The 8886-nt window shown below is 44.4% G+C and overlaps 1 non-coding gene across 1 annotated transcript; it reads left to right on the forward strand.

Moving 5' to 3' along the window:
• Positions 1–7887: 7887 nt before the first annotated feature.
• LOC119940444 lies at positions 7888–8050 on the forward strand. Its single transcript, XR_005454921.1, has one exon. It is a non-coding gene; the product is annotated as a U1 spliceosomal RNA (small nuclear RNA).
• The last annotated feature ends 836 nt before the right edge of the window (positions 8051–8886 follow it).

An 8886-nucleotide genomic window follows, 5' to 3' on the forward strand; every position in this document is an offset into this window, starting at 1 on the left:
GCCAGTAGTAGCAGTGACAGTTAGTGAGGAAGAGGAAGATTCTTTCACCACTCCCATCACCACCATTGGTCCTACCTCAAAATTATTGGGTAGTGGGGCCTAAATCTGAAAAGCGTGACCATCCCTACTATTCCAGACATCTGGTCACCTTAGCGGAGGGTGAATTTCCTCTAGGAGCTGCTTTGGGAGGGATTTGGCATCGACCTGCTTTAATTGGAAATTGAAAGGGGAGCCAAGGAAGTTTGCTGTCTATTCTCAGGCTCTAAGAGCTGAAACCTTTGGAGCTATAGACTGGAGGGCTGGCCTCAATACAGCCAGACTTAGCATCTCCAGGATTTTCTCAAAAAGTACCTCAAATTAGAGAAGCAGCATGGCTCAGTGGAAAGAGTATGGGCTTTGGAGTCAGAGGTCATGGGTTCAAATTCTGCCTCTGCCAATTATCAGCTGTATGACTTTGGGTAAGTCACTTAACTTCTCTGTGCCTCAGTTCCCTCATCTGTAAAATGGGGATGAAGACTGTGAGCCACCCCCACCCCAGGACAACCTGATCACCTTGTCACCTCCCCAGCACTTAGAACTGTGCTTTGCACATAGTAAGCACTTAATACCACCATCATCATCACCTCTCAGCAAATGGTGAACCATTAAAGGCTGTGGGAAAGGGAGAGTCAGTTTCTTTAAAAGAAACAAGCCTGGGGACAGGGAAGGTTCTGTTTGCTCCCAGGGCCCCTGAGACTGAGAAACAGCCTGGATTGGCCTAGATTATACTGGGAACACCAGCTGCTAAAGAAGCCCTCCAAGGCCTTCCTATGCCCATGGAAACCCTAACTATAGTTGTCATGGAACTCAGGAGAGAGAGACAGACCGTTGCCGCACTATCAGGCAAAGCAAACCTTTCAGATGCATTCTTGGTCAAGAAGAGTATTTGCGTCCTGATTTCCTGCCCTGTCTTTGCCCTACTTTCTGGGGCTCCTAGAATGACTTTTCTTCTCCTGTTTCCCACACCCCAAACCTGTTCCCTCACTCCTCTGTCTCCCTAGTTTCTTCACAATTTCTCTCCATCCCACATTCTCCTCTCCTACTGCGGCTTTCCTTTATTTTTCTTAAAAAACAAACTGGTTTTTGATTTAACATGACTAACATGGTTACCATCTTTCCCCCTCAAAAAACTAACCCACATAACTGGCATGGCTTTTTTCTTTTGTTACTGCTTAAAAATAATATCAATAAATTAAGTGGTCACTGCTGCTGCTACCACCCCGCCATTTTCCCTGGCTTGCAACCCCACCTCCACACCCCAGACACAGCTGGAGAGATGGGCAGGATTGTAGTTGGCCATCCATCTCCCCCATCATCTCTCTGGATGGGAAAGGAACAGAGGGAAGTGTGGTGGATCTGGTGCACATGTCATAGTAAAAGAATAAAATAAATGAAACAAATAAAAAGCTGTGGGGAAGGGGTAGAACAGAGATGTTCAAAGGGCCCCGGGAAGACTGAAGGAATGGGGAGGAAGGCTGGGAGAGTTCTCTTACCTAGCAAATCTGCAAATTCAGATAGCCAAGTGAAAAAAAACATCACTTCAACTGGAAGTGATTTCCAGTGGTCTGTCAGGTCCTTGGGATTCTGGGCTTGTACAAATGGGCCATTACTGGGTGGCAGGCTAACTCCTGGTAGCCATGTTGCCTCCAGCTGACCCTACCCTGCAATGATGTAAGGATGAAAGGCACACAGTAAGCGCTCAATAAATATGATTAACTGACTGACCCATAGAAGACGGGATGAACACAACCATACATGGAACAGAAACTATACCTCCCCATGCATAAACACATGGGAAGATGAATCCTTTTTCAAACCCCTTTCTCTATGCAGACACAGGATGGGGCTAAACACTGGGGGAATAGCAGGCCTTAGGGCATAATCTAATGGGCAAAATGAAAACTTTGCTCTGCTGAGTAAGCTAGCGTTTATACTCCACTATCATCCAGGGCAGGGGCTTTAAAAGTGTTGTTAGAACTTCAAGAACTCCCAATCCCCTGAGTTTTGATCAACTCAGAGAACTCTGTTCCCATAATGGATTCTTCTCTAAAATCACCAGGGGAAATTAGGATTTATTGCAGGGTGAGAGGCCAAGTGGGTTTGAGGGCAGGGGAGAAAGGGAAAGGAAAGAAAAAGAAATCAAATCGTGATGGTAAATCCAATGTACTGACAGCATCTAGGGAGAAATTGTTGATGTGGTGTTGAAAGAGCTTCACCTGCAGTGCACTATCCTCACTGGCTCTGGACGCACCTCTCTGGGCTTCTTTTTCCCAGCAATCACTGGAGCAAACCCACCTGGATTCTTGCCAGCAGTCCCACAGTGGGCATTTTTCATTTCACAACCATATTTTTCATTCAACGAGCACCATATCCACAAAGCCTAAGCTATCGTCTTCTCCTGACGTCACAGAATTAAGAATGATGAACACGAGTGGCTAAAACCTAAGCTCAGTAACCTGACCTTTAAAATCAACTATTTTCCCCGACTAGTCCCTCATCCGTGTGCATGCTCCCTCCGGGGTGACGCATACCGTCCACTTTACAGAATTAATTTTTCCAGCTGGGCTGTGGGGAAAGAGTGGAAAGTCTTGCACATAATGACCACTGATATTAAGCTTGTGTCCACTAATCTAGTGTGAGATTCGGTTGTTTGTCAAATATTAGGGAGTCAATGCTAACAGGGCTTAAGTATCAGGGCACAAAATATAATCATCTGTCCGCATTGGTGCCTTCACAGGAATCGCAAGCTGCCAAATCTCTGGATGTTAAGGGGAGGTGGCCTGGCCTAGTGGGAAGGGTATGGAACTGGGAATCATGTGACCCAGGTTCTAATCCCAGATCAATTTCAGGCCTTTTTGACTACCCTTCCCCTTTTTAGCCTTACTCATCTCTCCTTCCAATTTAGCCTGCACGCTCACTCAACCTCGATTTTCTCTCTCTCTCTCTCACCACTGACCCCTTACTCACATCCTCCTGCAGGCCTGCAACTCCCTCCCTGTCATAGGTAACAGACCACCACTCTTCCCATCAAAGCTGTACTAAAATCACAGCTTCTCTGAGAAGGCTTCCTTGCCTAACCTCTCATTTTTCAGTACCTGTTCCAATTCACCCTTCATTCTGTATCACTTCTACACTTGGGTTGGTACTGGGTGAGGTCTGCCCTGTTGTGGGGTGACGGGGTCATCGATCCATCGGTGGTATTGGTTGAGTGGTTAAGTGCTAATACTGACTGACCCGCTGCATCATGAAATAAATGGCGGGAAGAGGCGGGGTGGGCAGCCAGAGGTCTGGACGTGCAAGGCTGTGGGTGGGAACTGACCCCCACCCCCGTCCCCCCGCCTTCAGCTCGGCCACAAGCAGCATGGCACTGTGGAAGGAGCCCGGGCTTTGGAGTCAGAGTTCACCAGTTCAAATCCCAGCTCCGCCAATTGCCATCTGTGTGACTTTGGGCAAATCACTTTACTTCTCTGGGTCTCAGTTTCCTCATCTGTAAAATGCGGATTAAGATTGTGAGCCCCACGTGGGACAACCTGGTCACCTTGTATCCTCCCAGTGCTTAAAACAGTGCTTTGCACAGAGTAAGCGCTTAACAAATACCATTATTATTATTACCTCAAAAGAACTTTCTCACCCCACATCACTTGCATACATAATCATGTACTTGACTGCTTCCCCTATAATAATAATAATAATGGCATTTATCAAGCACTTACTATGTGCAAAGCACTGTTCTAAGCGCTGGGGAGGTTACAAGGTGATCAGGTTGTCCCACATGGGGATCACAGTCTTAATCCCCATTTTACAGATGAGGTAACTGAGGCACAGAGAAGTTAAGTGACTTGCCCAAAGTCACACAGCTGGCAATTGGCGGAGTCAGGATTTGAACCCATGACCTCTGACTCCAAAGCCCGTGCTCTTTCCACAGAGCCATGCTGCTTCTCTAATCCCTAGCTGTAATTTAATATCTGTGTCCCCCACTAGACTGCAGACACCTTGAGGGCAAGGATCAACTCTACCAACTCTACTGAACTGTATTCTTCCAAGCACTTATAACAGCACTCTGCACTCAGGATGCACTCAAATGCCATTGATAAATTGATTTCTTGGTGGCTAAATCCTGTGACCTCTCTGTGCCTCAATTTCCTCAGCTGCAGAGTAGGATATATCTACTCAAAAGCCTTATTAAAAGCACATCTCCTCTAAAAGACCTTTCCTGACTAAGCCCTCATTTCTTCTCCCACTCCATTCTGCCTCACCCTTTCAATTAGATTTGCACCCTTCATTCATTCAATCGTATTTATTGAGCGCTTACTGTGTGCAGAGCACTATATTAAGCCCTTCATTCACCCCTCCTTCAGCCCCACAGCATTTATGTATATCTCCATAATTTACATTAATGTCAGTATCTCCCTTTAAGCTGTAAACTCACTGTGATCAGGGAACATGTCCACCAACTGTTACATTGCACTCCCCCAAATGCTTAGTACAGTGCTCTGCACACAGTAAACACTCGGTAAATATAATTAACCGATTACTCTCCCCCACCCCCCTTTTGATTGGGAGCTCAACATAAGACAGTTACTTTGTCAGATCTGATTATCTGGCATCTATCCCAGTGCTTGCCACATGGTATGTGCTTGATAAATTCCACAATTCTATCCCTTTTAGCCCAACGTCTGATCCGTTCAGGGTTCCCCGATCCCTAAATACATGTAACTGGGAGTTTCAAGGCCCTTGGATGAGCCAGGAAGCCATCTGGCATGGAGGTACCCGTGCCAACCCTGCCTGAGCGGTGAAAGCCTAAAGACCCTGAACACTGTGTAAAACGCCACTCACTGCTATTCCTCTGATGGATCAGTCAACATCTTACAAGGAAACCCATCTTTAAAGTGAAAATAATACCAAATGTCATCTGCCGCATGGATGTTTAACTTTAGGGAAGATTTAATTTATTAAAGATTTGGCCCTAGCATAAGAAAAACATTTCTCTTTCAGCTTAACTTCAAACAGTTGTTAACAAGACAGCATAGTGTTGGATGGTATGGAGGGGTGAGGATTAATATATTGTAGAGAAGTCACCCAGACACTCCAAAGTTAACTCCCTTTTTTTGCACATTGCTCCTCTCTATAGCTGACTGGATCTCTCCCCTCAAGTTGTCATCTGTAGCTCAAATGCCTCACACTCTATATGCTGTGCACAGGGAAGGGAAGGCCCAGAAGCTTTTCACTTTGCAAAGATGCCTCAGAGTCATTTTCAAACATTTTGAATTTGAAAAAGCCAAGGGCACGTTTGCTAAGCACATTTCTCTTTGATTTTGAGACCCATGTGTATTTTGATGGAAATTTAATCCTTATGTTTCTGATTCATTTATAAATAAGTCATCCAAATACTGTTGCAAGACAGAGTTGTTGTCCAAGAAGCCATTTGGGCCATTTTTGAACTTTTCTTTTTTCACCAAGAAGTTTGCCAGGGTTAAGTGGAACTCCAACTTCAAAAGGTTCGAGCTCTGTTTGAAACTCATCTCATCAACTTCAAGTGGGTTCTAAACTTGGAAAAATGTTCGCTACTGCTACTTATGAAGCTAGCTGTTGAGAGCAAAGTTCTATTTGTCAGAGCTGGGTGGGGAAAATATTATTTAGAAAGTTCTGCTCCTCTAATAATCCACAAGGAGTTGTCTTTGTTGTGCTTTCTGAATAGCAGAGTTAAATTTATTAGTTGGAAGTGAGAACTTACTATTGCCCCAACTAATTAGTTGTGTCAATTGTTTTCTTGGCTAGATTTGAAGGGGAATGGTTTGTACCTTTTGCTTGGAAGCCTGGAGACGATTTTTGGTTCCACAAAGGGCTAAACGGTGTGACCACCTAATTATTCTTTGCCTCAGTTTTCTCCTCTGAAGTTCAGAAACAATTCCACACGTAACTCCTTCCCCAGCCCCCACCCCAAGGGAATTCTCAAGAATTTTGTACTCTTTGGAGGGAGGCATTCAATACAGAAAGCAGTGTGATTGTTAGCGCTATTAAAAGAACACAGACCTGCATGTAACTTCTAAATCTTAGGTAGTCAATTGATATAACCATTTAAACCCCTCTGTCCTTTTTTCGTGTGGATTCCTGACTTCAATCAACTTCAAGAGGTCGTTATTCACTGAAACAAAGACGTATTGGATGATTTCTAATGGATTACAACAGTCCTGCATTCATCTGATCTTTTCTTCCACAATACACACCCAAACTATCCTACTTCAATGCAGAGTTGAACCAAGCAGAGTAGGAAAAAAGAATCACTTAAAAAAAAAATACATCTTTGGAAAGAAGGGTTCCATAATTGCTTTCTACCATTGAGTGGGCTCTAGAGATTCACATAGAAGAGCTGCAATTGATTGAGTTATTCTGCAGATTTCACACAACTCTATGAACAGACAATAAGCCTGCTGAAAGAAGTTCCAAACCAGCCCATCCCTGAGAAAACCTATACAGACCAAAGGTATTCATCAGCAACACAGAACTGAAATCTGCCACTTAAATTCTGCTACCTGTCCAATGAGACACCGATGAACAAAAAGGTGGAGAACAGAATCAAAAGGCCAGAGAGGCTTTCATCAGAGTAACAAACTGAGTATCAAACTCCCCTCCAACGTACATGACTACAAGACTGCTTTTATGTCGAAAGTATTCATTGACCACTTACTGTGCGCAGAGTAGCGCTTGAGTCCAACCCACGCAATGACTGTGAACTTGAACCAGCTGGATCAGTTTGACCAGAATCATGCAATAATTTTCCCCAAAAGTCAAATAGCACAACAAACTTACCACCAATAAACTGTTAGAACAAGGGTCCTTACTGCCCGCTGAACGTCCTTTCTTCACCTCGCTTTCACTGCGATGATGACGTGTTAAAGGCCAATTATCTACTTCACATGCAGCAATTAACTTTGTTTTCTACCTGATTGCTTGTTAAGTGCCTGTTCTCATTCCCTGCCTCGCTCTCAATCCTCAGGTGAGAGAAGGCTCAGGTGGGGGAACTGAGGGAAAACAGACAAAATTACTACACAGACAAGTAAAGTGTACCGATAAGTTTTTTGGCAAGTGTTGGGGAGCAAGACAATGTAATTGATGATCTCTTGTGCTTTCATAGTACAGTAAGCACTCTGTGGTTTTTACTGGGAAGCAGCGTGTCTCAGTGGAAAGAGCACAGGCTTTGGAGTCAGAGGTCATGGGTTCAAATCCCGACTCCACCAACTGTCAGCTGTGTGACTCTGGGCAAGTCAGTTAACTTCTCTATGCCTCAGTTACCTCATCTGTGAAATGGGGATTAAAACTGTGAGCCCCCCGTGGGACAAGCTGATCACCCTGTAACCTCCCCAGCGCTTAGAACAGTGCTTTACACAAAGTAAGCGCTTAACAAATGCCATCAGTATTATTACTATTATTACACTGCCAGTTGTCAGCTGTGTGACTTTGGGCAAGTCACTTAACTTCTCTGTGCCTCAGTTACCTCATCTGTAAAATAGGGATTAAGACTGTGAGCCCCCTGTGGGACAACCTGATCACCTTGTAACCTCCCCAGTGCTTAGAATAGTACTTTGCACGTAGTAAGCACTTAATAAATGCCATTATTATTATTATTATTATGATTCTGTCCTATGTTGTCAATGGATTTTGCTGGCCTGGGTCATGGCTTGTGGGGGGTGGCAGCCACTGCAGTGACAGACTATCTCCACTTCAGCCACTCTGTGTGTTAGGCCCCCATAATACCTGCACACATGCTCTGATGCCCCTTTTTCACCTCCAAACCTTCAGAGTAAGTGCTCTGTGATTGAATGAGATGGGAGACTGAGGGTTGTGGGAATACTTACCTGGCAGGGGATATACCATGATCACTTAGGTGGTATACCCAGAGTGAAGCTCATCCATTGCACTCAGGGTGTGCTGACCTCTGCGATTTCCCCAAATGTGGGAAACTCAACTGCATAATTTGTGTTACTGGGGACTGCGTTCACTCTTTATTTTTTTTTCCCAGACTGAGCCCCCTTTCTTTCTCTCCTCCTCCCCATCCCCCTGCACTACCTCCTTCCCCTCCTTACGGCACCTGTATACATGATTGTACAGATTTATTACACTATTTTACTTGTACATATTTACTATTCTATTTATTTTGTTAATAATGTGCATCTAGCTTTATTTTTATTCATTCTGATGACCTGACACCTGTCCACATGTTTTGTTTTGTTGTCTGTCTCCCCCTTCTAGACTGTGAGCCCATTGTTGGGTAGGGACCGTCTCTATATGTTGCCAACTTGTACATCCCAAGCGCTTAGTACAGTGCTCTGCACACTGTAGGGGCTCAATAAATTAATTCAATCATATTTGTTCAGCGCTTACTGTGTGCAGAGCACTGTACTAACTGCTTGGGAAGTACAAGTTGGCAACACATAAATAAATACAATTGAATGAATGAATGAATGAAAAGAAATGCAATGGGGCCTAGCAGTGAGAGAGTGAGCCTGGGAATCAGAAGGAGCTGGGTTCTAATCCCAGTTCTGCCAATTGCTTGTTTTATGACCATGGGGAAGTCACTTCACTTCTCTGTGCCTCAGTTTCCTCAACTGTAAAGTGGGGATACCTGTCCTCCCTCCTACTTAGACGGTGAGCTCCATGAAGGACAGGGTTGGTGTCTGACCTAATCTATCCCACCATTCATTCAATCGTATTTATTGAGCGCTTACTGTGTGCAGAGCACTGTACTAAGCGCTTGGAAAGTACAATACAGCAATAAAGCAATGCAGCACTTAGAACGGTACTTGATACATACTAAGCACGTAACAAAAATCATAAAAAAGAGCTTGA

The sequence above is a fragment of the Tachyglossus aculeatus genome, chromosome 18, assembly GCF_015852505.1.
Source record: "Tachyglossus aculeatus isolate mTacAcu1 chromosome 18, mTacAcu1.pri, whole genome shotgun sequence".
Taxonomy (NCBI): Eukaryota; Metazoa; Chordata; class Mammalia; order Monotremata; family Tachyglossidae; genus Tachyglossus; species Tachyglossus aculeatus.